Below are 27,210 nucleotides of genomic sequence, written 5' to 3' on the forward strand. Positions count from 1 at the left end.
TTTGAGAGTGCAGAATCGGGAAATTGAGGTGAGGTGGGTGAATTTTGCTAAAATATGAGCCCCAGAAGGGTGAGGATTTTTGTTTTGTTTTTACTGTGTTGTTTACTGAAGCATCCCTAACTCTATCTGGTGCATAGTTTGTGTTCAATATATTTTTGTTGAATTAGTTAATTAATTTAAGGCTATGGGTGAAGGAAGTCACTCCGCTCCAACCACTGACCTCCTCTTGTTGGGGCCTCAGTAATTCCTGCCAAACCTTTTATGGGAAGAGAGGAGCCAAACACTTCCAACATATAATTTATAGCTGCTGTTGCAAAGAGAAATGGGAACCATATTTACTGATGTATGTAAACACGGCCCATGTAAAATAAACCATTGAGCTCTATGCTGGCCTCGGAAACAAAAGCTAGAGCAGACAGCAGCTCTGCCAGGGCTGTGCGCTCTGCCTCTTCTTTCCTTGCTCTCTTTCCTTTGGTTTTCATGATCAGAAGCCCTGGCTTGAGGCAGTGTGTGTGGTGTGCTGTGTGTGTGCTGCAGGCAGATGCTCCTCTTCTCTGGCCACACGACGTGAATGTAGCAACAGGACGTGGACTGAGGAGGTGAGGAGAGGTCCCGGACGGTAGGGAAGAGCCACATTTCCAGCCTTTCTGCAACCAGAATTAAGTTCGAATGGGCTTAAAATAACCTAGAATACCTGGAGTTCTTAGAGACACCCCTTGATTCCAGTGGGTACTGATTCCCAGAACGTCCCCTGGTCCTTTTCCTCCACGTGTCATTGTTTGCTTCATTGATCCTGTTTCTGTCATGATTCCTTTTTCAGAGATTGGGGTTAATGCATTGTTTCATAATTTATGCAAACATAATCCACATATTTATCCAGAGATCTGTTTATTTGTGGTCTTACAGACATATCTTTCGGGAATATTGCTGATTACATAGTATTTGGGTCCATGTAGCCCTTGGTATGCCTTTAATATGCAGCAAAAGGTTGACCCCTTTGTCTGTGTGACAGAAGGATACAGAGTGGAAAATAGAAATATCTGTGCATTCAGCTATTAATCAGCCACTTGCCTCCCCCAGTTGTTGGATGTCTTGAAGATCTCACAGAGAGAGAGAGCATCGGTGATGGAAAGTCTCCTCCAAATGCCCTGTGGGATGGTTGACTCCTCCCCATGACATCCTTCTCAAGTTTCCTCTGTCTGTGCTCAAACCCCACAGCTGAGAGGGAACTTAGCACCTCCTGGGGTAGCCTTCCCATCTTTGGACGGCTCTCACCCTTCCTTAGATCGACCTACGCATCAGCCTTTCTGTGCTGCTTAGCTTTAGTTGTTCCCACTGGGATTTAAAATTGCTAGCTATCTCAATTTTGTTTGTTTTTATTATTAATTCTTGTAGGTTAGGTCTTCACCATGTCCCTCTGGACAGTACCTCACACAGGATTATGCCACCCTTTTCCAGATAGGCACTAAGGTACATTTAAGCATGAGTTTTCAGAGTAGCCTTCCTTGCTTCCTCATAGCCTGTCTAAATTACTCCTTTACCATTTTGATTTTTAATCTTTTATACTTTGTGATAAGTATTATGGAAAAAGGAAAAAGAGCAGTATGGGGGGCTGGGGATGCACATGGGGTTGGAGGGTATCAGATTGCAATATTAAAAGGGGAGGTTAGGGTAGTCCTCATTAAGAAAGTGAGATTTGAGCAAGAACAGAGGAGTCAAGGACATGAGGGAGTTAGCCGGGAAGACCTCTGGAGGAAGAAAGTGTCAGGTAGAGTAGAGTGGTTAGCTAGAGAGGAGGCCCAAGTGGGAACATGCCTCCTCTCCCTGGACTAGCAAGAAGGCAGTATTCTGGCATGGAGTACATGAGGAGGAAGGAAATGGAAGAGGAGCCCGCATCATGTAAGACCTTATATGCCACAGTAAGGACTTTGGCTTTACTGTAAGTGAGAATGGGGAGCCATTGGTGGGTTCCGAGCAGAAAGAGTCATGATCTGACTTAGGTAGGATCAGCCTGGGTCTCATGTTGAGAATAAACTGTAAGGGGCCCAGCCAGAAGCAGATCAGTTGGCAGATTATTGCTCTAATCTAGGAGAGAGATGATAACAGTTAGGACTAAGGTGGTAGCAAAGATGATCAGAAAGTTGGATTCAGGATATATTTTGAAGGAGAGCCAATAAGGTTTGCTGACTGCTTGGATGACCGCCGGAGGGGAATTGAGGACAGATTTTTGACTTGAGCAACTGAAAGGAAGAAGTTGTCATCAATTGAGATGGGAGAACCTCTATGTGAAGCAGGTTTTTGAGGGGAAGAGCAGGAGTTCATTGGAACTTATTGAGTTTGAGGTGTCTATTGGACATCCAAGTGGAGATAAGTAGGCACATGGATTGGAGCCACATGTCTGGAGTTTGGCAGGAAAAGAAATCTATCTCTGAGCCGGAGATGTAGCTTTGGGAATTGTCGGCATATGTGTGGTATCTAATGCCTTGAGGCTGGATGAGGTCCAGAGAGTGAGTGTAGCTAAAGAAGAGGGGTCAGCCTCTTGCATTCCTACATCAAAGGGTCAGTGAGAAGAGAAGGAACCAGCAAAGGAGACGGAGAAGAAGGGATCAGTAGGAAGGAAGAAAGTGTGGTATCTAGAAGCCACAAGGAAAGAGGGTGTGGAGAAGGGAAAGAAATTATCACCAGTGTCAATTCTGCTGATGTTGGATTTAGTGACAAGAAAGTCACCACTTACATCAAGGAGAGTTTTTGGAGCCAAAACCTGTTTGGGTTTAAGAGAGAATCAAGACGAGGAATTAGAGACATTAAATATAGACAACTCTTTCCAGAAGTTTTACTGCAAAGGGCAGCAAAGATTTTTAAAGTAAAATGTCTCCATTGTAAAAATTTGGTTAAAATTATAAGATCATAAACTAGAAAGAAAATCACCTGTAACCCTGCAATCTGGGAATAATCACAATTAATGTTTTGGTTTACATCCTTCTGGTCTTTTTCTATACTTCTACCTTCTTTAATGAATTAAAATGAAGTGATTACATATGATTGTTTTCCCGTTTATTTTCTTTACACTTCACCATGTGACTGAACAACATTTGGCAACATTCAATTTGTGGCCTTTGTATCTCATTTAGTTGTGAAATTTCAATGGCTTTATCCTATAGAGGTTCCATAATTTATTTACATAATCCTTTTCTTGGGCATTTAAGCTGTTTTCAGTTTTCTCACTATTGTAAAGTATTCCACAATGAATGGCCTTATAAGTAAATTTTGTGTGGATGTGATATTTTTCAAGGAAAACTTCTTAGCTAATTTATAATTCCAAAATGAACAAAAGGTTATCATATATAATCTTTTGTGAATTTTCTGTTTATGTTCTTTACCCATTTTCCTGTTGACGTGTTTGTATTTTTTCTTACTGAGTTCCTTAAATATTAAGAAAATGGACCTTACCTAATTATATTGTAAGCAGTTCTCCCAGTTTGTGGATGAATCTTTGTTTATAATGGAGAAATTAAATTTTCTATCTTTCTATCTTCCTTTTGATCTCTTCCTTTGTAATTATGGTTAAAAAGGCTATTTCCATAAATATATTAAAGAGTTAAATCTAATATTCGAAACTATTAAAAAACTCGATGAAAAGTTTGTCTGGAATTTATTTTGATATTAGGTTAGTCATTTATTTTTTCAAATAGTCAAATTCCCACATAACTGATTAATTAGTCCATCTTTTCTTTATAATTTCAATAAGAAAAAAGATAAATACTCCATCTTTATGGAATTGTGATGTAGCTATAGGTAGGGATCCCATAATACCATTTCTTATGAAACTGGAAATCTTAAATCAAAATGTTCCATCCTTTCATCAAGACCTGGCGTAAGTTCTGCCACTTTCCCAGTCTACTCCAGTCATCAAAGAGCTTCTTTTCATACCATATATTATTATTTACTCTTTTTTGGGTCTGTTGGTCTCACGTATATTCTAAGTACCTGAGGACGGGGTCCCCTTCCTGTTCATCTTTGCACCATCATCTGAAATAGGGTCCTATTATATCTACTACTGAATTATTTTGTCCCTGAGGTCTGGACATTGAGTTTCTGCACTTGAAAAATAGAGAGATAAATCTGCTTTAACGGGTTTGAATAATATTAGGGAAATCAGTGACTAAAAGAATAAAGACAAAATGAATTTCAAGCATAGCATATAATCTGACGCAGGCTTTATCTCCATCTACTTACCAGACTTCTTACTATTTCCTAAGTATGTCATGTTTTTTCATCCTTTTCTCTCTTTGCTTCTGCCTGCGGTGTTAGTCTTTTCTAATTCGCCTGCCAAATTCTTCCTTCCAGGCCAGTTCCTCTTAGAAAAAATAATAGTTCTTGGAAGTTAAAAGTCACCACCTGGAACTGATCATTGTTAATATATCGGCGAATTTGCTTTGTCTTATTCTTGATATTCTTCTGTTTAATTACTCATTGTTTTTATTAACAGGTTATGTGCTCATTTAAATAATTTAAATAATGAAGGAAAATGAAATTTAAAAATCAACTCAAATCCCACCATTCAGAAAAGAAAAAAACCACGAACATAAGATGATCTTCATTTCAGATGATGTTCTCTTCCTTTCTTCACACCCCTCTCTCTTTATAATTCTTTGGTTTCATCAAATGTGGAGCCTCTCTTGAGCTTTGGTATATATTCTTCTAACATACCCATCTTGTTACTTCTTGTAGATGGTTTGTTCTTTCTGCTTGAATACCTAAAGAATTATTTCTTTAAATTTCTACAGCTTAACCAAAATACATCTCAATACTGAAGATTTCCTAAAACTTGGAGTGGTTTTTTTTTTTTGCTTTTTGGTGAGGAAGGCTGGGCCCTGAGCCAACACCTGTTGCTAATCTTCCTCTTTTCTTTTTTTTTCTCCCTGAAGCCCCAGTACATAATTGTATCTCCTAGTTGGAGGTCCTTCTAATTCTTCTCTGTGGGAGACTACCTCAGCATGGCTTGATGAGTGGTGTATAGGTCTGCACCCAGGATCCGAACCTGTGAACCCTGGGCCACTGGAGTGGAGCATGCAAATTTAACCGCTTAGCCACAGGACTGGCCGCTGGAGTGCTCTTTCAGTCTTTCAAGATTAATTCATTCTTCTAGTTCACGGAATGTTTTCGTATTAAGTGTTTGCACGTGTTTGCACATACTGGTTTTAATTTGCCTCTTAAAGGACTTACCCTTATGTTAAATCATCTTTATGTTTCTTTCGTATCTATTAGTTCCTCTCTAATTGCTTTGATCTATATTTTTTCACCTGCAGTCACTACTGTTTTCCTAAGCCTTTTCTATATGTCATTAATTCAGTTTTTGGTGTCTATTTTGATTCTTACTGTCTCTAATTTTTTTTTGAACTATTGCTATTACAGGATCATACAATTTTGTTAAAAGAAAATTGTTCCTTTCAGTGATTACTTAAGTTATTCTTTTCTAAGAATTTACAAAATTTTAGTTCTCATTTCTGTTTTAGTAATTATGAGATTAATTTTTTGTCATAATACAGGGTTTTATTTTTCACGAAAGAGTCAGAAATCAAACTTTGTCCTACTTACACTATTAAATTTTGGTTCTTCCTTTTAGTGAGCGTTTTCCAATACCAAAATCCTCAGAAAAAGAAGCATCTCTATTAGATATTAATTATAGCATGATGCTGCTTCACGTGATGGATTCCCAAAACTGGCTTAAAAACAACAGAAAAGTTTATTTATAAATTATAAATCTGAGGTAGTATGCTGCTTCTTTTCTGTGACATCCTACTATGGACTTAGGCTTCTTTTTTTCTTTTGCTCTACTGCCGATAGGAGTGTTACACTTATCCACATGATCCAAGATGGTCCATGTTCCTTTCCAGCCCTCAGGAAGAGGGATGGGAAAGGGAAGAGAATAGCCTGCCCTTTAAAGGTTCAACCTGGAAGGAGCACAAACTACTTTCTCTCATATCCCATTGGCCACAATTAGTCACTGGCTATTTTAGCTTCAAAGAAGGCGGGGAAATGCATCCAGCTTTTATGCTGGGTCACCATATGTCCAGATAAAATTTTTTCGTTATGGAAGAAGACATGAATAGATATTGGGGGGAAACAAGCAGCCTCTGCCCTATAGTAGTTAGTACTTTATATCAGTGGTTGTATGGTTAAGGGTTTATTTCTCATCATTTTTGTGAACCTTCAAAGGGAGGAATCATTTTTCCCCATCTTCCTTTCCCCAGTGGCTGAGTCGAGCATATAATAGGTCTTGACTAGTTTTTTGTTGAATTGTTGCTTTTGAATTAAAATGACACAGTCTATATAATTTTTGAATTTCCGAAAGAATGGGATGTATAAATTTGTAAAGTATTTTAGAACACTCTAGAAATTTTTGACAAAGAGAGAAAGGCTTCCTCTTATATTATTCTAGTTTGATTATTGTCCCTGAAATCAATGATAGCTACAAAGTATATAAATTTGATTGTAGTAAGTATAAATATAGGCAGTAATATAGGCTCTTCTTGCTCAATATGGAAATGTCTTTGGATAATAAGTGGATTCCTATCTAAATTCATGAGTTCTCTTATGACATTTGGGTTAAGCCTGAAACGGATTAATCTTTTTCTGATAAAGTTTCATAAGCTGTGATTTCTCTGGTGACCACATTTAATTAGATATTAAATAAACTGCTTATCTTTATACCAACAGGTTTTATGACTGCATTTTTTTCCTCGGCTGTATTTCCCAGATTAAGTAGCTAGCAGAAGTAAAAAAAAAATTATTTAGTAAACCTTAATATCCAGAAGTAGAGAAATAATTTAGTAAACCATAATATCCTTAGATTAGAAATTAAAACATGCCTACTTTTTAAAATAAAAATAAATATTTAAGCTTAAATTTAAAGGACAGAGATAGGGAAGATAGTCTAAATATATACATTTCAGTGAAAATAAATTCATTTTGCTTTTCCAAGTACTGTTTTTTCCCCTAGAAATTGGTTATACTTCTTTTAAGTGGAAAAATTCCGTTTAATCTGCAGAGACTGAAACATTTTGTGATAACATTCTGAAGGTCTTAATTAAAAACGTGTTTCCTTTTTTTAAAAAAATATTGTATATCACAGTAAGATTCTCCAACTTCAACATAATGACATTCTGACTCAGCCATTTTTTCCCCCAAGTGTTGGAATGGAGAGGAGAGACTTGCACGCCTTGTGAATGTTCAACAGCAAAGATTAATTTCATCTGCTGTTGTAGTGCATGGAGCACCAGGAGATTGATCTGGAAACACCAGATGGCCTTTTGTACAGATCAGAGCAAGGGAGTTTCTGAGTTGCCTGCAGTACGAAGATCCAAAACGGAAGGAAGATCAACACTTGTTAGATTGCCTAAAGGCATAAAGTTTATAAAGAGTTTAATTTTTTTCAGTTCTGCTCTGTTTCCCTAGAGCACAGCAAATGTTTAGAAGAGACTCTTTCACTCTCCAGAAGTTTCTTTAGTTCCATCAAATTGGAGGTGATGTGATTGTTACCTTTTTCTGTTAATCCCTTCTCCTCCCCAGGTAAACTTCAAGCGAGGAATATGTAAGGATAGGTGCCCAGGGTAACCTCTCAGGGAGAGAAAGTGATGGCTCACCTGGTGATGTAGAGGCTACAGTCAGTCGGGGTTCATCTGAGTTGCTGTTCAAGTTTCTGGCATGTGTCTCAGATTGGGGCATCTTTGGGGCCTGGGTGGTTAAACAGCCTCCAAGCTGCAGTCTCCTTTTTCCAGCTGCTTTCTGGGATCTTCATTTTAATGGTTTCTACTCAGGTTGACCACAGCAACGTGTACCATGTTCTCACTGGAACTTGATGTCCTGAAATTTTCTTGGATTCTCCTTCTATGTTCATACCACATCTTGTTGATTGCTCTGTTCAAGTCTCTCACATTCTTCCAAATCTTAGTGCTACCTTCCTATTTAACCATTTCACTTCCATGCTAGCTTTTCTAGCTTTTGACTGTTCATCTAGTCAACTTCTCTTTAACCCTGAGCAGCATTATCTGATAGATCATCCTAAGGATCCAGTTTCACCAATTTCTTCCCCATCTCAAAATATTTCCAAGTTCCCTATTCCCTGCAGGATATAAAACAAACATTTCATGGACAAATATGAGTTGTTTAAAGATAACTTAATTTCATAATTCCTTTTTAAAAATTTTTAATTGTGGTAAAAAACGCATAGCATAAAATTTACTGTCCTGAACATTTTTATTTTTTTCATTACAAATGGGCAATGCATTTGGATAGGTATTTCTCCAGATTAATACACAGTAACACTGGCTTATAACATTATATAAATTTCAGGTGTATATCGTAATATATTTCAAATTTTGTGTAGATTACATCATCTTCACCACCCAAAGACTAGTTACAATCCATCCCCACACACATGTGCCTAATAATCCCTTTCACCCTCCTCCCTCCCCCCTTCCCCTCTGGTAACCACCAATCCAATCTCTCTTGCTGTGTGTTTGTTTGTCATTGTTTTTATCTTCTACTTATGAGTGAGATCATATGGTATTTGACCTTCTCCCTCTGACATTTCACTTAGCATAATACCCTCAAGGTCCATCCATATTGTCACAAATGGGCAGATTTCATCATTTCTTATGGCTGAGTAGTATTCCATCATGTATAAATACCACATCTTCTTTATCCATCCGTCCCTTGATGGGCACCTAGGTTGCTTCCAAGTATTGGCTATTGTGAATAATGCTGCAGTGAACATAGAGGTGGATGTATCTTTATGCATTTGTGTTTCCAAGTTCTTTGGATAAATACCCAGCGGTGGAATAGGTGGATCATATGGTAGATCTATTCTTAATTTTCTGAGGAAACTCCATACTGTTTTCCATATTGGCTGCCCCACTTTGCACTCCCACCAGCAGTGTATGAGTGTTCCCTTCTCTCCACATCCTTTCCAACACTTATTGTTTCCTGTCTTATTAATTATAGCCATTCTGATGGGAGTGAGGTGATATCTCATTGTAGTTTTGATTTGCATTTTCCTGACAGTTAATGATGTTGAACATCTTTTCATGTGCCTATTGGTTATCTGTATATCTTCTTTGGAGAAATCTCTGTTCAGATCCTTTGCCCACTTTTTAATTGGGTTGTTGGTTTTTTGTTGTTGAGATGTATGAGTTCTTCGTATATTTTGGTTATTAACCGCTTATCTGATATATGGTTTGAAAATATCTTCTCCCAATTGTTAGGTTGTCTTTTCATCTTGTTGATGGTTTCCTTTGCTGTGCAGAAGCTTTTTAGTTTGATGTAGTCCAATTTGTTTATTTTTTCTGTTGTTTCCCTTGCCCGTTCAGACATGGTATTTGAAAAAATGCTGCTAAGACCAATGTCAAAGAACATACTGCCTATGTTTTCTTCTATAAGTTTCACGGTTTCAGATCTTACATTCAAGTCTTTGCTCCATTTTGAGTTGATTTTTGTGCGTGGTGTAAGATAGTGGTCTACTTTCAATCTTTTGCCTGTAGCTGTCCAGTTATAAACATACAGTTCAGTGGTGTTAACTATATTTGTGTTGTTGTGCAACAATATTACAGAATTCTTGATGCTTTTTCCCCCTCACTGAAGAGAATTGTAAATCCTGTTACATCTAACACAGGTTTTTAAGTGTTTTATATGAAAGTGTTTAAGAACTTCGTACCGGTGAATTGAAAGCATTGTATGCAATTAAGTGGCAGCTACTGGAATCTTTCTTGGGCTCAGTTATGAGTGTCTGCTCCCTCTTCCTCTCCCTGGCGTCTCCTCCATGAGTAGGAACTGTGCCTCACTCATAGTAGGCACTTGGTAACTATTTGTTGAGTGCTTATGAGAGATGATAAGACCATTGCTGTTGTAGGATATTGCTTTTTCTTGACCGCTCTTCCAAGAATACTGGCTAATTCCATGATGTTCCAGTGAAACACAATTTGACTACATCAAGAAAAAAATAGCTAATATTGTTAAGACTCTCATACCATAGCAATTAAAATTGAAAAGGGAATGTGTGAAAGCAGCAAAATGCTTTTCTAATACCAGTTAATGGTCTTAATTCAAGTGAATTATTTGATTTTATTTGAATTCTCAAATGCCTTAGAAAAAAGTAAAAGGAAAGAAAGAATCATATTTTGAACTAATTTTCAACCTTCTAATTTCATAGGATTAAAAAATATATAATTTTGATTAAAAATCAAAGGCTCCTTTCCAGACCTGAGCCCCTGAGTCTTTCTTTTTCATTTTTTACATCATTGTTGGGCTAGTTGCAATCAAGACTAATTAGCTGCAAGACTTTGGTCAATTCTCTTAACTGCTTGGGACTTCAGGTGTACTTAATTAGACCTTGTTCTCTTCCAAACATATTTCGATTCCTTTATACAATGTACCAATGACCATAGTGAAGATATAAAACATTGTTGGGCTCAGCACTATATTCTGTTCTGTATAATGCAAAAGAGAACCTTTTACATTACAATAAAACCTTAGGTTACAATAAAATTATAATTTAAAAAACCTTAAGATTACAATATAAAAAATGTTGCATGTCATAAAGCTGATTAATTAATTTTGTATTTTGTACATTGAAATCTTGGTATTCTGGATTCTCTGCTCTTTGACCCTACATATTTTCCCTGGGAGCCTTTATCCATCCTCGTGACTTCATATATCACCTATATGATTACGATATGTTCCTCTAGTCCTGACCTTCCATCTAAGCTGGAAAGCCATATTTCTAACTGCTTTCTTGATGTACCCAGATGGATGTTTCTGGAGGCACCCATACTTAAAATGACCAGCACTGATCATGCTGCCTTTCTGCAGAGCAGGCTTCTCCTCTGAAATTCTGTGTATTGGTTAAAGGAGGGCCTTCCACCGGGCCTCCAAGCTGGAACCTTAGAAGTCCTTCTCATTTGCTGTGCTTCCATCATTCCACCTCTACTCCACCATTAATTCCTTTAAATTTTATATAGGAAAGTCTCTTGAGTGGGATCCCTCCTCGCTGTGTTTCATCACCTCTTGGCTTCTTGCCATTCAACTCTTCCAAACTTAGTTCAATATCCACATCTCTACCAGACATGTACTGCTAAAAAAATATTTTTCTAATGAAGAGGAAATGAAAAGGAAAAAATAAATCTGATCATCTTACATTCTTGCTCCAACAGCTGCCTTTGTTCCCCACTTTCCTGGAGCAGCTTTCAGTATCACCCATGTATATTCTGCAGAACATTAGTTTTGATGGATGTCAGTAGTTCTGTGAAAATGGTGTTAAAGTTAAACTGGTTTTTATTGCCGTATTTCTCAGTCCTGTTGATACCAAATGTATATTAGGAATCTCTAAAAGGAGACTATAGGATGCAGCATTTTCTAGACTTACTTGATCGCAAAACTTTTTTTGCAAAGCAACTCATAGAATTAGTATTCTGAGAAACATACTTAGAAAATACTAACCCAGAAGATAAAAAGTCTAGATCCTTGGACCCAGCATACAGAACAATTCACAATCTTACATCAACTCACTCCTCTAGCTTTAACCTCATGACACTGAGCCAGGTACCTTATAGCCACTCAGAACCTGACTGCTATCCTCCCAACATGCCATGCACTTTCATGCCTCCATGCTTTTACGATCCATTTCTCCATACCAGAAATCTTCTGCATCTACTCACCCCCACCCCAGCAGGGCAACTGTCATTAAGCCTTTATCACCTCCTCTGTGAAACCTCTACTCCTCATGGAATGAGTTGCTTTCTATGTTCCTCACAGTACTTCTTGTCCCGCATCTATTATCCATCCATCCATCATCCATCCATTCATCAGGTTCATATGGCTGTCTCTTTTACTAGTCTGAGCTCCTTGTCAGCTGGCAAGCTGTCTTATTCATCTCTATATCCTTGGCACTGAATACAGTGCTTAACATGTAGGAGCTTCACAAATTAATGTCAAATTAAATAAAAAACTTTAAAAAAATCACATAGCGGTTCTTTTCACAAAGGATTCATAGTTTTTATAAGCAAGCATTATCCCAGGCTGGAGATTGAGAAAATAATATTCTTTGTATCTTTCATCCTGTCAGAATTCTGGCTGGACATTAAGTTCTTAGATACCAGAGAATTCATTTTTATGACGAAATCCGGCCATTTGTGACAACATGAATGGAAAAGGTATGAGTAGTGAAGGGTAATAAGCTCATGGATAAAACATTTGTTTGGGGTAGCAGATGATCAGTAGACAAGTGTCCACACTCCAGAAATGAATAGGAATTTGAAATCATATAATTTTGTTAAGGATACAGTTCCGGTTTCCTTAATTTTGGCTACAAAAGAGTTCCTTAAAATAAACGCCCATAGGCTGGTATAAGCAAAAGTCCAAGTAACATTGCTTATTCCAGCCAAAGTTGAGAATAAATTAAAATTCCATGAGCCCTGCATTGTCCTGGGTCATCAGCTAGATCTCAGAATGACATCAATGGGAGGGTCTGTGGATGGATCCAAACTAACATTAGCTTAACACACCTCCAAGTCTGCCCATCTTCTTGTGGAATCACTGCGTGTGAAAGCAAAACCTAATGTTGAGCCATTTCAGTTCACTTCAACAAACACCGATTTATGGAGAATTCGTTGTGCTAGGTACAAGTTCTCTAGGGCTTTCGCTTATAAATCTGGACCTCACATAGATTAATGCAAAGCCCATGGGTGAAGTTTTCCGTATCCCTTTTAGGTTTAATGGTTTAACATTAATGACTGTGTAAGATCAAGCTATCAGAGGAATTCAGCCTTTACAACAATGTTGAAATAAATGAACAAACATAAAGAGAGAGGTCAGAGGGACCCTCCTATTTGGGTAAAGAAAGTCTCTTTATGCGTTTGACCCCTGGTTCATGCATTGATGGTCACCATTTGAGAAGTGCAGCTGGGAAGCCACTTAAAGTAGACCGTGTGTGATTATGTTTGCAATGATCAGCCTTCTGGTTCACCAAAGACATAACTGGGATGAAAGAGTGTGGAGAACACCACCCTCATCATGTGCAGCCATAGCTGGTTTCGTAAGTTCCCTTCAGGTACTCTAATGCTCATTTACAGTGTGATTTCAATTGCCCAAAGTGCGGTTCTGAGTGAAAACCCCACCACTGTTTTAGCCTACCAATCAAACCACACTGAACTACACGTTAGATGTTTTGGCGGTGGTGTAGTGTATATCTTAGAAAATACTAGGTCAACTTGAGTAGGCATTCTCTTGCATTTTTTACCTTTGTGTTAGCTTATTTACATCTGCAGATTTCTCTAAGGATTATTGTTTTTTAGGTAAAACTGTGTATAAATATGTTACTTTTAAAATGCACTTATAACAGCATTTTACTGAAAATTACATGTTTAGGACTGCTTTTTTTGCTTTAAATTGTATTAGTAATAATGAGGTACACAATAAAAACTTACTTAACATTCACACCTTTGGGAAGATAATCAGTTTAATGTATTAGACAAGAGATTATCCTAGAACACTGTGCTATTAATTTAAGCTTAAAAATTTGGCCAATTTATTCATTCAAAAGTAAGACTTATGACTTGATAAAGATCGTTAATAAGGACACTGTTGTAGCAGTGTCAGGAAGTTTGTGAACACTGGATGGAATGGGTCCTGTGAGGAGGCAGTGGCTAAAATTGGTGAGCAAGTGCTTATGCTTGACACTGAAAATCATGAAGTTTGGTGCCTGCCTTGCCTGTCTTTTTAATTTTATTTCACTTTTTGACTTCTTGTGCAAGTACAATTTATATATAGAAATGTGATCCTAATATACAACTTGAAGAATTTTTACAAATTGAACACATCTGTGTAACCATTGCCCAGACTAAGAAATGGAGCATTACCAGACCCCTAGAAGCCCTCTGGTGCCCCCTCCCAGTAACGGCCCCACCTCCCAAGGATGACCACTATCCTCACTTCTAACAGCAAAATTACTTTGGTCTGTTTTTATACTCTATATCATTGACTTCTTTTGTTCAGCATTTTGTTTGTGAGATTCATCCATGTTATGTGAATTGTAGATTGCTCTTTCTCATTGCAGTGGAGTGGCATTCCATTAATTTGTCCTTACCTATCCGTTTTTATTATAATTTTATCATTTCATTAATTTTATTTCTCTGATTTAACTGCACACCAATTTGCCTTTTAAAAGGTCGGCGCTGTTCCTTTTACTGCATGTGCCATGCAATCTTTTAAAACATGGATAAATGAGGCAGCAATAAATTTAGCAAATTTTATGAGTCAAAGAAACTAGTAGCACATTTCCATTATTTGAAAGAGGTCGTGTTCGTGGCAGTCCGTTGCAATTCTGAATATGTAAAAAGAAAGTGAATTTGGTAGAATGCCAAAATAAATTTAGTTGCAAGATGATGACAGAAATATAGTTGTACTTAAGGTTTGGACATTTTCTTATACCTTATCATTGACTGGATGATATTTTCAAGAGAATATCTTAAAACAAAAAAAGGTAAATTTGGTTTGGTTACCCAGTACAAAATTTCCAGTATGTGAATTGCCTCACATCTGTGTATTTGTTTTGCTGCAGACATAACCAGCAAGAGTTTAGTGCTGAAATCTGTTCTTAATTATGAGAGCAGCTGTTGGAGTGGCAGCCATTTTTTTTTCCTCCTGATGTGAAGTTGCCTGATTTACTCATTTTTTGCCTGCATTTTTCAGGGTTGCTAGTGCAGAAAAGGGCCCCTTTGTGAGAGGTTGCAATTTGTTTTCTGTATGAGAGCCAGTGCAAATGGACTAAATCTGCACAGCAGGGTGGTTTTATCTGTCCTCCTCATGCACTGCAAGCTGTCCTACCCCTGCTCAGCACCAGAGACCTATAAAACCACCCAACAAATGAGGGGGCTGTGAAGTGTTCTGGCAGGAATCTCAGGCAGCAAGCAGTTCATGTGAATTAACTAGGTCCTTCTCATGGGTGGGGGGGTGGCAGAGTTGGATGATACAGAACTAGAACAGATGGTATTAGCCCAACTATTTTGTTTTTAGGTTTGTAGATTTATAAACATACCTCTTTCCATTTCTATTCAGTTGTTTTTACATCCATAGGGCTGTGGCATACTTATGATCATGTAGGTTACCAAAGCATAGCAAAAACACATTTAGGTAATCTTTTGGGTTATTTCTTAAGCAATCTTAGTGCTTGGCCCCGGCCTTCACAGAGGGGCCTCTATTTATTTGCTCTAGATATTTCATAGCATAGTCAAATAAGGACATTGGATGAAACTGGATATGGAAGTGAAATGAGGGACTCTTTCATTATTGAAATTTTCTGCTCAGGACTGAATTTAAAAGCATCGTAGGTTCCTTACACATACGGAAATGACTGAATTGTTAGTTGGAAGCAGTTGGTACCCATGTATGAACCTTAGGTGCATAGTGCATTTCTTCAGTCTCTGTATTATTTCAGCGCCAGCCACAACCGCCCAACCGCCTTAACACTTGAAGCTTGACGTGTTAAATATTAAAGGGAACTTATACGACATTGTAAAATTTAAAAATAAAAGACTAAAAGCAAAAGTGCCAAACGAAGCTTACTCTAAGAAAATGGGAAGAAAACACTGTGATGTTTTGTTTTATTTTATGAGAAAGAGCAGAGTTTTCTTTCTCATACTTGAAAACCAGGGTTTTATAAGCTTTGTGAAGTGGGTTTCTTTCGAAATTAGTGAAATCAAAACTAATGTTGTTTAGATTAATTTTTCTGCTCTGCTGGCACTTTGTGGAGCCATGTAGTATGATTGCAAAACCTTTGGAGTACTCGATACTTCAGACCTTCTGAAAACTGCTTGCCTAGCAGTGTTATTCTTTCTTATTTTAATTAAACACAGACCAATGCAGAACAATTATCTGAGTAATTCAGTCCATTAAAGCCTCTTTTACACAAAGAATTCAGGGAAAAGTGAGTTTTCCTCACCTGAATTGTCCAGATAATTATGTTTTTGCCTTCTGGCCCTTCTGAAGTCAGTACATAGATAAGACAACACTGTTTCGATTGTTCCCCCTCAGATGGCTCTCATTGAAGGTCAAGTCTCTGCCTGGTTAGCAAAGATTTTGTCAACTATTTGATGTTGTTTCAGGATTTATTAATAACTAATATAATAATAACCAAGACATTTAGAAATAATTCACAAGTGATCCACAAAAAAATGAATTGTGTCATCTCAAATTAAGGAAAAAACAGAGAGATGATCAAGATATCAGGGATCATCTTTTATATGAATTATTGAAAAGTTGTGAACCATTCAAAGCAGAATGGAGCAAATGGGCCAGATGAAGAGCAGGCTCCATTCAGTTCTGCTTCCTCTGCCATTGGGATAGATGGTGACTGATGGTTTGACGTGGGCATCCTGTTCAAAGAAGACTGAATTAATTTTACACTTGTACCCAGCTCTTCTGATAAGCAGAACTTAGATTGCATCTAATATGTTTTAAATCTCTTATAGTTGAGTTCTAGTCAGCCACAGACATGAGTCATTCTTTAAGGGGCTGCGACTTTTGTCTTATTAATGATTTGTGGACTATCCTTTGTATGCTTGGGTATGTACTTGAAGTATGAATTAATATTTACACATTGTGACAAAGATTATGTCCTATCCCTCAGGGAGATTACCTGTATGTGGCAGTTACCTGACTAATTCTAGGTGCGTGAACCTAATTCATAAAGCCTGGAATGTTCTTGGTTTCCTCCTCTGTTAAACCCTCCCCTGTCTTTAATTAGGAAATTTTTTTTTCTGTCCTTTCTGATTTTCTGTCTTACTTTTGATCTTAGCTCCCTTCTTGATTGCCTGGTTTTCAGTTTTGTTTTAGGTTAAATGTTCCATGTTTATAGTTTTCTGCAAATTTCCAGTAAATTTAATATCCCGGGTCCACCATATGAGGGAAGTTGGAATATCAGACCCAGAGAGTCATTAGGAATATTTCTAGTAGTCAACATGCCAGAATGAGACTCAGAAATTCAAGTAACCCGGTTGCTCAAGCTGGACAGCATTTTTCTGTTATGTTTGTGTTCCTCTGGTTTGGTCATCTTAGAACTTCAAGCTGAATTCCAGAAGATGGTAGTTTGGTCCTGGACTGTCTTTGCTTGCTTGTATGTGGCTCCTCTGGCTTGAGGAAGAGCAATGTGCAGGGACAATATCTTTGGGGCATTGCTGCATCTTGACTTTCTGAACAGCAAAAAAGCAATGGAAATTACTGACATTTTTTGTCTTCCAATAGTTGTCAGTGAAAGCTCTCTTTTTCAAAAGGTTCTATTGGTTTTATATTTCAGATGGTTAACAGTCAATAGACAAGTTCAGAACATAAAATGCATTTGATTATTGTGAATAGGGTAATTTCTAGTGACACCTTGAAGTTCCTATGAGAAATGACACAGATATAAGTTTCTGTTCATTTTAATTTTTAAAACGTGATCCCAGATTTAGAGGCAAATGACAAACTGGGAAAAATTTGTAGTCTGTTGATATCCTTAAGACATTAAGGACTGTTAGACATCAACTGGAAAAAACCCAATGCTCTGAAAGGAAAATGTGTAAAGATCTTGAGCAGACAGTTCACAAAAGAAGGTATCCAGCTGTTTAAAAAGTATATATATATAGAAAAATGAACATGAAGACATGCAAATGAAACTATCAGTATCATAACATGTTGTCTATTAAATTGGCAAATTTAAAAACTGTGAAGGAGGGGCCAGCCTGGTGGTGCAGGGGTTAAGTTCGCACGTTCTGCTTCTTGGCGGCCCAGGGTTCACCGGTTCAGATCCCGGGTGCGGACATGGCACTGCTTGGCACGCCATGCTGTGGTAGGCGTCCCACATATAAAGTAGAGGAAGATGGGCATGGAGGTTAGCTCAGGGCCAGGCTTCCTCAGCAAAAAAGAGGAGAACTGGCAGTAGTTAGCTCAGGGCTAATCTTCCTCAAAAAAGAAAAAACAAAAACTGTGAAGGATTGGGAGCAGATATTCTTGTAGCATCCTTATAGAAGTTTAAATTGTTGACTTTCTGAGAGCAGTTTGGAGTGTGGGTGAAGAAATTTAAAATATTGTCTCCAGGAACGTGTATCAGTTTCATTTAACACATCAAAGAATTGGAAAAAAATCTCTATGCACTATATGAGATTAAAATATGATTTTGAAGAGGACTTAATGTCATGAGAAAATTTTCATGATATGTTAGCTGAAAAATAAGTATATAAAACAGCGTATAGAGGGTGATCTGAATTTTATAAAGACACAATCTGTTTCCAGAGATTACTTTGGTTGGTGGTATTATGGATGATTAAGTGTTTTTACTTTTCTAGTTTGAACTTATAATGAGCATGAATTACTTTTGCAACTAGAAACAACTTGTGTAACTTAAAAATAACTCTATGACTTAAAGTTCCCTTAGATTGACTATAAAAACATGTTATGCCAGCAAATATTTTGGTTAAATATAATACAATTACTGAACAGCACATTTTTTTATAGACTTGATCCGGATAAAAGAAAATTGATATGGATAATAGCTTCCCAGGGAATACTAAATAAGAAGACAATACCTGGCCCTGTGGTTAAGGTCAACAAGCCTGGCATTCATGGAATCAGGAAAGAAAAGCAATTGCCACCAATCTAATCCTTTCATAGACTGTGTATATGTATTGTCCCTTTGAAATCTAAAAATTGCCACAAATTGGGAAAGAGAGATCGTTGCTTTTCTCTGTGCCCTCCAGTACGGTTGTTTCTGAGACGAGCCCTGTCTCTAATTGCCACCTCATGCACATTTGTGCCAGTGTCATTATTTCTGCAGTGAGAGGAAAGAAAACGTTGACCTTGTGTCTGTTGGGGCTTATCTTGTTCTTCTGTCCTGGCACAAGGGCCACATGTCCCAGATAGCCCTCGAGGCTGACAGGAGGTTGCAGAACAGCAGGGAAAGGCAAACAACACCGAATTTATTTCCACTACTAGGAATGTGAAACTCAGAATCCTCTATTAACTTAAGCAATCGCTGAGGTTGAATAGCATGCTATAACAATAATGGAGCTATAAACCCAAGGACATTGCCGTGAGATTTTACATTATAAAGAAATTGGCTAGGAATTTATATTTAATTAAGGGCACATGATTATGGTAAGAAGTGCGGTTGAACGCCACAGAGAGAGAGCAATAGAGACCGTCAGATACTCAGAGCCGTGTTTGCTTATCTACATTGCTGGTACTTTATGGAATTCAAGTTCTGAGTGGTACTCGGAGTTCAAATAGTAGATTTGCAGTGGGAAGGAAAATGTTTAATGTAGAGATAGTAGAACCAGGGAGCGGTTCTTTTTTTACAGGCAAAGACTAGAATAAAGAAGAAAGAAACTTAAGAAAAGGACTTTTTTTCCTTTCTATGGACTCTGAATGGTCCTTTTTCCTGGCTTATTAGACTTCTCCCTGAATCTAAACATCCTCACTCAGCCTTAGATCCGTAGCTGTTCTGAGCTTGTGATCAGCCATCTTAGTCCTTTTCTACAAAGGCTCCTCTCACTGAATGCCTCTTACTCGAGTGAGCTAGTTCTCAGACGCTGCCTTTGCACTTGAGAAGATGCGGTCCAGTACAGTATAATTGGGTGTGGAACACTTAGTGTGCACAAGGCGCTGCAGGGTCTCTGAGTAGTAGGAAGACAGCTTAGTCCCAGTCCTTGTCTTTGAGGAGACCAGTGGGGAAGACGAATGTGTTTTTTAATAAAATCTTCCCTATTTATACCCTTCTAGAGTTTGGCCAGACTTAAATCATATTCATTCCCTCTCTGCTTTCATCTCTTCCAGTTGAAGAGCTCCTGTTTCTCAGTCCTTTTACCGCCCGTCCTTGATCCTAATAGTCGTTCATCTCTTCCCTGCCGTGTCTTGCATACACATGGCACTGTGGCTTCCTCCAGGAGGAGGAGGGTGTCCTCATTCTGTGTGTCAGCATTTCTGTGTGTCATGTCGGCTGCTAGGCCTGTGTTCTCAGAGAGGAGCCAGTAATGACTTCCACTTTCATATTATTCTCATGGATGCTTTGAGTCTTTAAATTAACCAATAAGTAATTCTGACGTTGGCAATGGTAATAAAACCGTAATGTGAGCATTTTCTGAGTATTTTTTTTCCATATTGAGCTTATTAGCCTCTTTTGGTTTCTGCTGGGTTTTTAGCTTTATAACAGGCACCAACATGAAAACACACGTTTACTCTCATCACATTGTCCTGTGGATCAGAGTTCTGTGAGCAGTCTTCACTTGTAACGTGTATTCACACATACTTTTCAGATTATTTTGCTTCTAAACAAGGAGAAATGGCAGTAACCTTATGGGAATTTGGCTCCTGAACCTCAAAGGGAGTAGGCATTGCTCTTGTCTTTGAGGTTTACTGTCCAGGGGAATGCCCTCTACATTTAGGTCTTTGAATGAAGTTTCTTGGACTAGTGTGAAGTGAACATGTGTGGACACGAAGAAGAGGCAGACTTCAGCTGAGCTCTTTCTCTTGTTTAGAGCAGGTTAGCTTTGGGATGGGTTCATTGGAGGGAAGGAGTTCTTCCTCCTGGAGGAGCTCTGATAGGAACTGGGTGATCCCTTGGAAGTTATGACTGAGGAACATGCTTTGCAGATAAATGTTGACCAGATGTTTTCTGGGGTCTCTGAAAGACTCAGCATCTCTGAGCCTGTGAGGACTAGACCGATGGAAGGTGGAGGAGCTGAGCTTCCAGCTCCTTAAGCGTCCCCTGGGATTCTCCTTTAGGATCCACACAGACTTTTGAGGCCATTGTAAAGGTCTAAGGCTGTAGACATCTCCTCCATTGTAAGTTGGGGCAGAGTTGTCCAGCAAAAAGGAGGGCAAAGACTGGCCCAATCTTATGGGTGGTTGTTTTGGAAGCTGAGCTAGGCTATTACCTTTTGTCAAGAGAAGAATAGTGTGCTGCAAAGTTAAATACTAATTAAAAAAACAAAACTGGCATTCACATAATTTCTACTACCAGACCTGAGATCTGCTTTTGTTTTTCTTGAAAACTTAGGATCTCTAAGGGATTGGTAGGGGCTGGGGGTGGAATTAGGGAGCAGAGCTCTCCTCCCTGTTGGAAACCCTCTCCCAGCCTCACACAGAAGTAGGCCTCAGGTTACATTTGGCAGTGGTGTCTGGCTGAGAGAGGGTGAGCCTGTGAGAGATTTGTTGGTTGGCCGCTGCCCACTCCCCTGTTGGAGAGATGACTCTGGATGTCCCGGTCTAGTGTTCGAACTTGTGATATACTAGTCATATCCTTAGATTTTTAGGCCAGGAAGGGACCACCGGTGGTACAGTTCATCCTCCTGACTTCTGGCACGTCCGTATCCAAGCCATCTCAGACATTTAAGAGTCTGTTCTATCTTTAAAGTCTCCAAAAATGATCCCTTAGTCTCTCACTTAATGTTATGTACTCTTTACGTCAGGAAATTTAGCTTTAGAGCAAACTCAGATTCTTCAAACTTTAGTTCAAAGACCATTTCCTTTGGCTGTCATGCTCTTTCTGAGTACCATTCATGTATTTGAAAACCAATATTAAACTGGCTTTCAGCTTTCTTTTCTCCCCAGGTGGAATAATTTCATTTCCAGTCACTCGCATTCAGAGGAAAAAGCTTGCTAGGAAAATTCAAATCAAGTAAATATAAGCTGTTTTTTAGGGAAAAAAAAATAGGATAGAGAAAAAAAAAATTTCTCTCTGCTGACAACATCCCATCTGAAGTTCAGGCTACCTGAACCGAAGTAAAAAGTTTTCGATTACGTTTTCATCACTGCAGAATTAATCCATTGCTTCCCAGTCCCCTTGCAGTGAGAGCGGGACCTGACTTTTCTTTGTAGGTCTCATGGATTTCCTTTGTGAATGGAAAAGCAACTGTGTGAATTGAAGAGATTTAGGAGGTATTGAGAGAAACAAGATTCTGGAGTAAGGATTCCTTGCTTTTGCCAAAACCTCAGCTCTCTCTAGAACAGAAGTTATTCATCTTTGGGGAGAGTCATAGACCCGTTTGAAAATCTGATAAAAGCTAGGAACCCCTTCCTGGAGAAATATGTATATGTACATACAGGAACTATCCCATACGATTTCACTGAGTCCCTGGGCCTCAGATTCTAATCCCCAAACCTAAAATAAGCTGCATTTGAATCAGAGGTGAAAATGAATCATTTTGCATAAAACTCTTAATTTATGATCAGAAAGAAAAAAAGTGAATTATCCTTTTTATAAAACGGTAAAGTAAAACAGATTCCCATTGAAGTATAGTTCTCTGTGACATAATTGGATATTTAATTTAATTTAGATTGACAGTGCTTTTTCATTTCTGAAGTATTCCCACTAGAAATCCATAATGCCTAATAGAATTTAATTTTGAATAAGAGTTGGTGTTAACCTCCTCTTTACAATGATCTGTGCAGAGAAATCCTGTGCAGGCACTGGGATAATGGGTTCTTCTCTTGCCTCTGCCACTGGCTAGTTGTGTGGACCTGGGAACATCTGTCACCTTCCTGGGCCTTATCAGTAAAATGCTCCTTTCAGAATCTGTTTCCTAGTTTTGATTGTCTGTACTTTAGTTTTTCATCTCCATGGCTGTGCTTTTCTAGAATTTAGTGAGATGTTCCTTGAGGCGGCACTTTTATAATCTAGTAGGGTGGCTTGGCAAAAAATGAATGGAGACGAGTATAATGAGATTCTAGCACAAAGGGCAGTGGCCACAATTGCTCATCAAAGCACACATGTCACTCATCCCATCTCAGCCAACTGGGTTCCAAACATTGTGCAGTAAAATGGAAACTCAAATACCTCCTCACTCCCAGCCCACATACACACTTAACGATACAGGATGTATGAGAATCCAGATTTCCTAAACAAGTTTCCTCATTTCAGTCCCCCTAAATTAGCAAAATGCCATAGTAAAATGACTTGATTTACGGATAATTAGTTTATACCTATATTTCTGTGATTCATATGTAGAATGTTGGCACTGGTAGATTTGAAATCGGAAGACTTTCCTGCTGTCCTTATTAGTATTTCATAAGCAGTATATACTCTCCAAGTAAACTTGTTCAGTTCAGATGGTTGGGTAACTTAGATTGTTGAGTTTTTTCTGCTTTGTGTGATACTTAAGAGTATACAATTCTACCCCAATTCAGTGGAGTTAAAATGAGGGATCAGTGATTCAGTGGGTCTGGGTAGATTCCAGCTTCAAGTCAGACATATATTGCTTATTACCCTAATGGCTGTCAAGAGAAAGACCCAAAGAGCTTGGTGAAACTTAAAATCAGGTTTACCTTGGAATAAGAATAAGTGGATGTGATTCCCAGATTAAGGATGCCTTCCAGTTCATTGGGCTTCTTAGTCGGCTCACATAGTCCTGATTATTTCAAGTTCCAAATCAAGGGGAAAATCTTCCCTTAGAGGTTGAAGCTATGTATTTCAGGAAGTACATTATTAATTATCACTACCTTGAATTGAACTTGATGATCTGTTTCCTTGTCACCACACCACTGCAGGGCTGTATCGTGCTACATTTCCCAGGGCATCATCGGCCCTGGTAGTTTGCTCTGTGTGTCGCAACAAGGAAAGGCAGTGTGTCTCCACTGGTACCAAAGGGTGGTTTGGGGAGAAGGCATCCAAACAGATCTACTTAATTAGCCTTTCATTTCTGCAGTGTGATGACAAATTTCAGCTTTTGCTTTTATTTTATACTCGACTGCTGAACTAAATCTCCACACTTGGAAGAGACCCTTCACTGTTGCGGGAGCAGCAATGAAAAATTATTTCCCTCTTTCATTGGTCATAGAGACCAAAGGTTGTCAGATTGGGTAGAGACAGGTTTTAGATAAATGCCGAAGTGCCCTGGTAGTAGAGGAGAGCAGGTTATCTTTGGATCCCGGCAGCGATTACTCATGCTTTTAGCGGCGTGCCTTTCATCCCTGCAATTAGCTTCTTGTCTGCCAGTGTTTGGATACAGAATCTGCAGTTGTCATGCAGTCAGTGTCAAAATCACTCAACACTGTGCTCACTTTTGTGCTTGAGAACACTTATGGATGAGCACACAGGTGTTAAATTAGATTGGTTTCAGTGCATTGTATGAAGTCGGCAGGCACCGAGTAATCCTCCTCTTGTTAAGGCTTCTGAGGTCTGGGTTACAGAAAAATGAGGAATAATCAGATAGTTTTAATCAAATAGTAATGATAAAGATTCACTTATCTTTAAAAATTTATATCACATTTCACCGAAGGGAAAAAATAAAACAAGCTTTGGTAGAAAATAGACATTTAGATAAGAGGTGTGTATACATTTTACATGACAGTGCATTTGACTTTCATTTACCTCCATTGTATTAACATAATTTGTACATATTCAACATCTCAACTCCCTTACTCCCCAGCTCAGAAAATCACAGATGAGATTGTTCTTCAGGAATTGTGTTTAAATGCAAATTAGAAAGGTAGCTTCAGAAGTTCATGAGCATTTCTACTCTTTGGGGCATCGCAGGTGCTCTGGCTCCTGGCTCAACACAGGGCTCTTATTACTGAAATGGGTCATTAAGGCCTGCGTTCCAGAAGAGGAACCCTTTGCCCCAGAGCAGGCCACAACAAAGGGCCAGCTTACAAGCAGGCAAACTAATTAAAACAATAGCTGCAGAGATAGAATGGAAGGGGAAGAGCTGAACCTATAGCGGTAATTTTCAGAAGACTACCTAGAAGAGGGAAAGCACTGAGAATTAAAATTAGGCAATTAGGGCATATGTGGTGCAATTTGGTGTACTCAAGTTGAGATGGTGAGAATTGTTTCAGTGGACCTGAATTTGTGATTTCAATTCTACGCAGCACAGATTTGGGGGTATCAAACTTAGGAGAAGTTTGGGTCCATTTTAAGTGATTTTTCTCCCTCTATGCATAAAATAGAATGAAATACAACCATCTGTCTTCGGTTTCACTCTGAATCTATGGGTAAAAAATATTCAGGAAGTATTCTGAATTGATGTAGGTGGTGGGAAAGTGGAGCCAGTAGAGCAACTTGCTTATCTGCTTCCATTTTCCACCTTGCTTAAAACAATTTCAACAGACTAGAAGTCTTGTGGATCTATGCTTTCCCTCCTCATAGCAAAGCTTAACAAAGAAGCGTTTTTCTAGTGAGTGAGTGGGCTGCCTTTCAGCTGCATCTGTGCCATGATAACAAAACCTGGGACCTGGGTTAGTGAGAGGTAGGTGCTACTGAGGAGTGCTAAGAAGAACAGCTTTATCTACAGTGAGCACACAGTGTAGAGCAGCTAAGGGTCATGTGACCTTAAGTGTTTGGAAATTATGCAAGATATGTTGGGAACAAAAAATAAAGGCATCATGTGTTGTTTTAGGGTCCATCGCTGATCAGATCAAGTAGGTCAAAAAGCATACTATGCCACTAAATAAAATCAGCAGAGGAGAAAAACTTGCATGTCTGTATATACTTAACCATTTATAGGTGTTGAGCCATTACTTTGTTACGATGGTGTCAGGCTTAACAAAGGAATGAAAAAGCAACACGGTATTTCCATTGAGTAGAAGTGGTGACAGAGCTATAGCTAAAAGGTGGCTTCCACCTCCAGGAGTTGGGTGAGAAGTGCTGAGAAGGAGTTCAGAACATATCCTCGCCTCCTCCTGGTTCTTTCATTGCCGATGCTTAAAGTCCCTGACCACCCTGTCCTCTCCAGCCTGTTATAAATTCTCCAGATCTCTTATCACTGTCGGCATTTCCCTTATTCATTTTCTGGTTTATTGCCTGACTCCTCAATATATTAAGGACTGTGTCTGTCTTGTTTACTGCTGTCCCAGGCACCTACAGTAGTGCCTGACATACCAGAAAGGTCCAGCAACCATTTGTTGAGTGATTGAAAATACCATCCATAACAACAAGCAAGGTAATATAGGTATTCCATGAAACTCTGTGCATGGTATCACTGTTTGTCTTTATCTTACTCCCCCCCCCCCCCCCCCCCGCCATGATTCCTATAAAATTACCAGAAAGGACATTGCCTGAGGCTTACCTGAATTGAGAGTTAACCAACTGTAGCTGCTCTGGATGTAAATAATTCACTTGGACTTGCTCTCTGTCCAGATCTTCTTGCTGAATAGATCTTGTGGCCTCTCTGTGGCCCCTAGGATCTGAAGATGGACACGTGGATGACTGTGAAACCAGCTTGTGTCTATACTCCATGTGGCCTCTGCACTAGGCTCTCATTGACCCCATCTCCAGTGTTTGGGATATATTCTGCGTGACACCCAATATTATAGTCCCACACTCTCAGTGCCCAGTGGATTTATTAGAACCACCAGCCTCTGGAAGATGGTCAGCTGGCCCTAAGCTAGGAGATTTCTCTGCCACTGGGAAGAACACTAGCTTGATGTGGATCTAATTCGGGTTGTTTCACCTGTTAATGAATTTAGGCTTCCTCTGTCTTTAAAATGCACAGACATGTCAAATTCTTTTGGTTTCCTGCTCATGATTTAAACAGTGGAAATCAATCCAAATAGTTGGTTTTTTTTTTCTCTTACTATAAAGTTTTGTTACCTGGGCCTCAAGATATGTTTCCAGATCAATCATACTGAGCTGAAACCTCTGACTAATACATTGACTTCTGTTGCTCATTTTTTGGTTTGGCTTTAGGTCTGACTCTCCAGTGTAGGGCTAGATGATGAGTTGTTGTTTAAACCGAAATGGCCCTCAAATTATATTTTATGATCATATTACCCTGCTTAGAGTTTTCAGGATAAGATGGATCAAACACTACATGCTCAGTCAACAGTGAACTACACAGTGTGGATTACACAAAATAAATTTGACATGTTTTTTTGATATATTTATATATTATCAAGGAGCTTTCAGCCTTGAGAAGAGACATGACATTTATATTTATGAGTAGTGGGTTGTGGTTTTGGATTAGTTGGGGATAATTTTGGCTGGAGAGTAAAGGTTAGATTATGGAGAGATTGAAAGTCAGCCAGAAGAGTTTGGATATTTTCCTGGGTATAGTGGGAACCATAATCAGTTTAGGAAGTGGGAAGATTGTGGAAGTTAAGTCTTAGGAAGATTATTCTGGGGGTAGGAGAATGGATTGAGGAGGGAAAGATGGGAAATGTCTGAATTAGGAAACTTTTGCAGGAAGC

General features: G+C 38.7%; 1 protein-coding gene across 8 annotated transcripts in view; it reads left to right on the plus strand.

Annotated features, from left to right (window-relative positions):
* Positions 1-27,210, plus strand: part of AFF3 (ALF transcription elongation factor 3) — a 573,094-nt gene that overhangs the window by 141,344 nt on the left and 404,540 nt on the right. The window lies entirely within an intron of this gene.

Source organism: Equus asinus, chromosome 6 (assembly GCF_041296235.1).
Source record: "Equus asinus isolate D_3611 breed Donkey chromosome 6, EquAss-T2T_v2, whole genome shotgun sequence".
NCBI classification, from domain to species: Eukaryota; Metazoa; Chordata; class Mammalia; order Perissodactyla; family Equidae; genus Equus; species Equus asinus.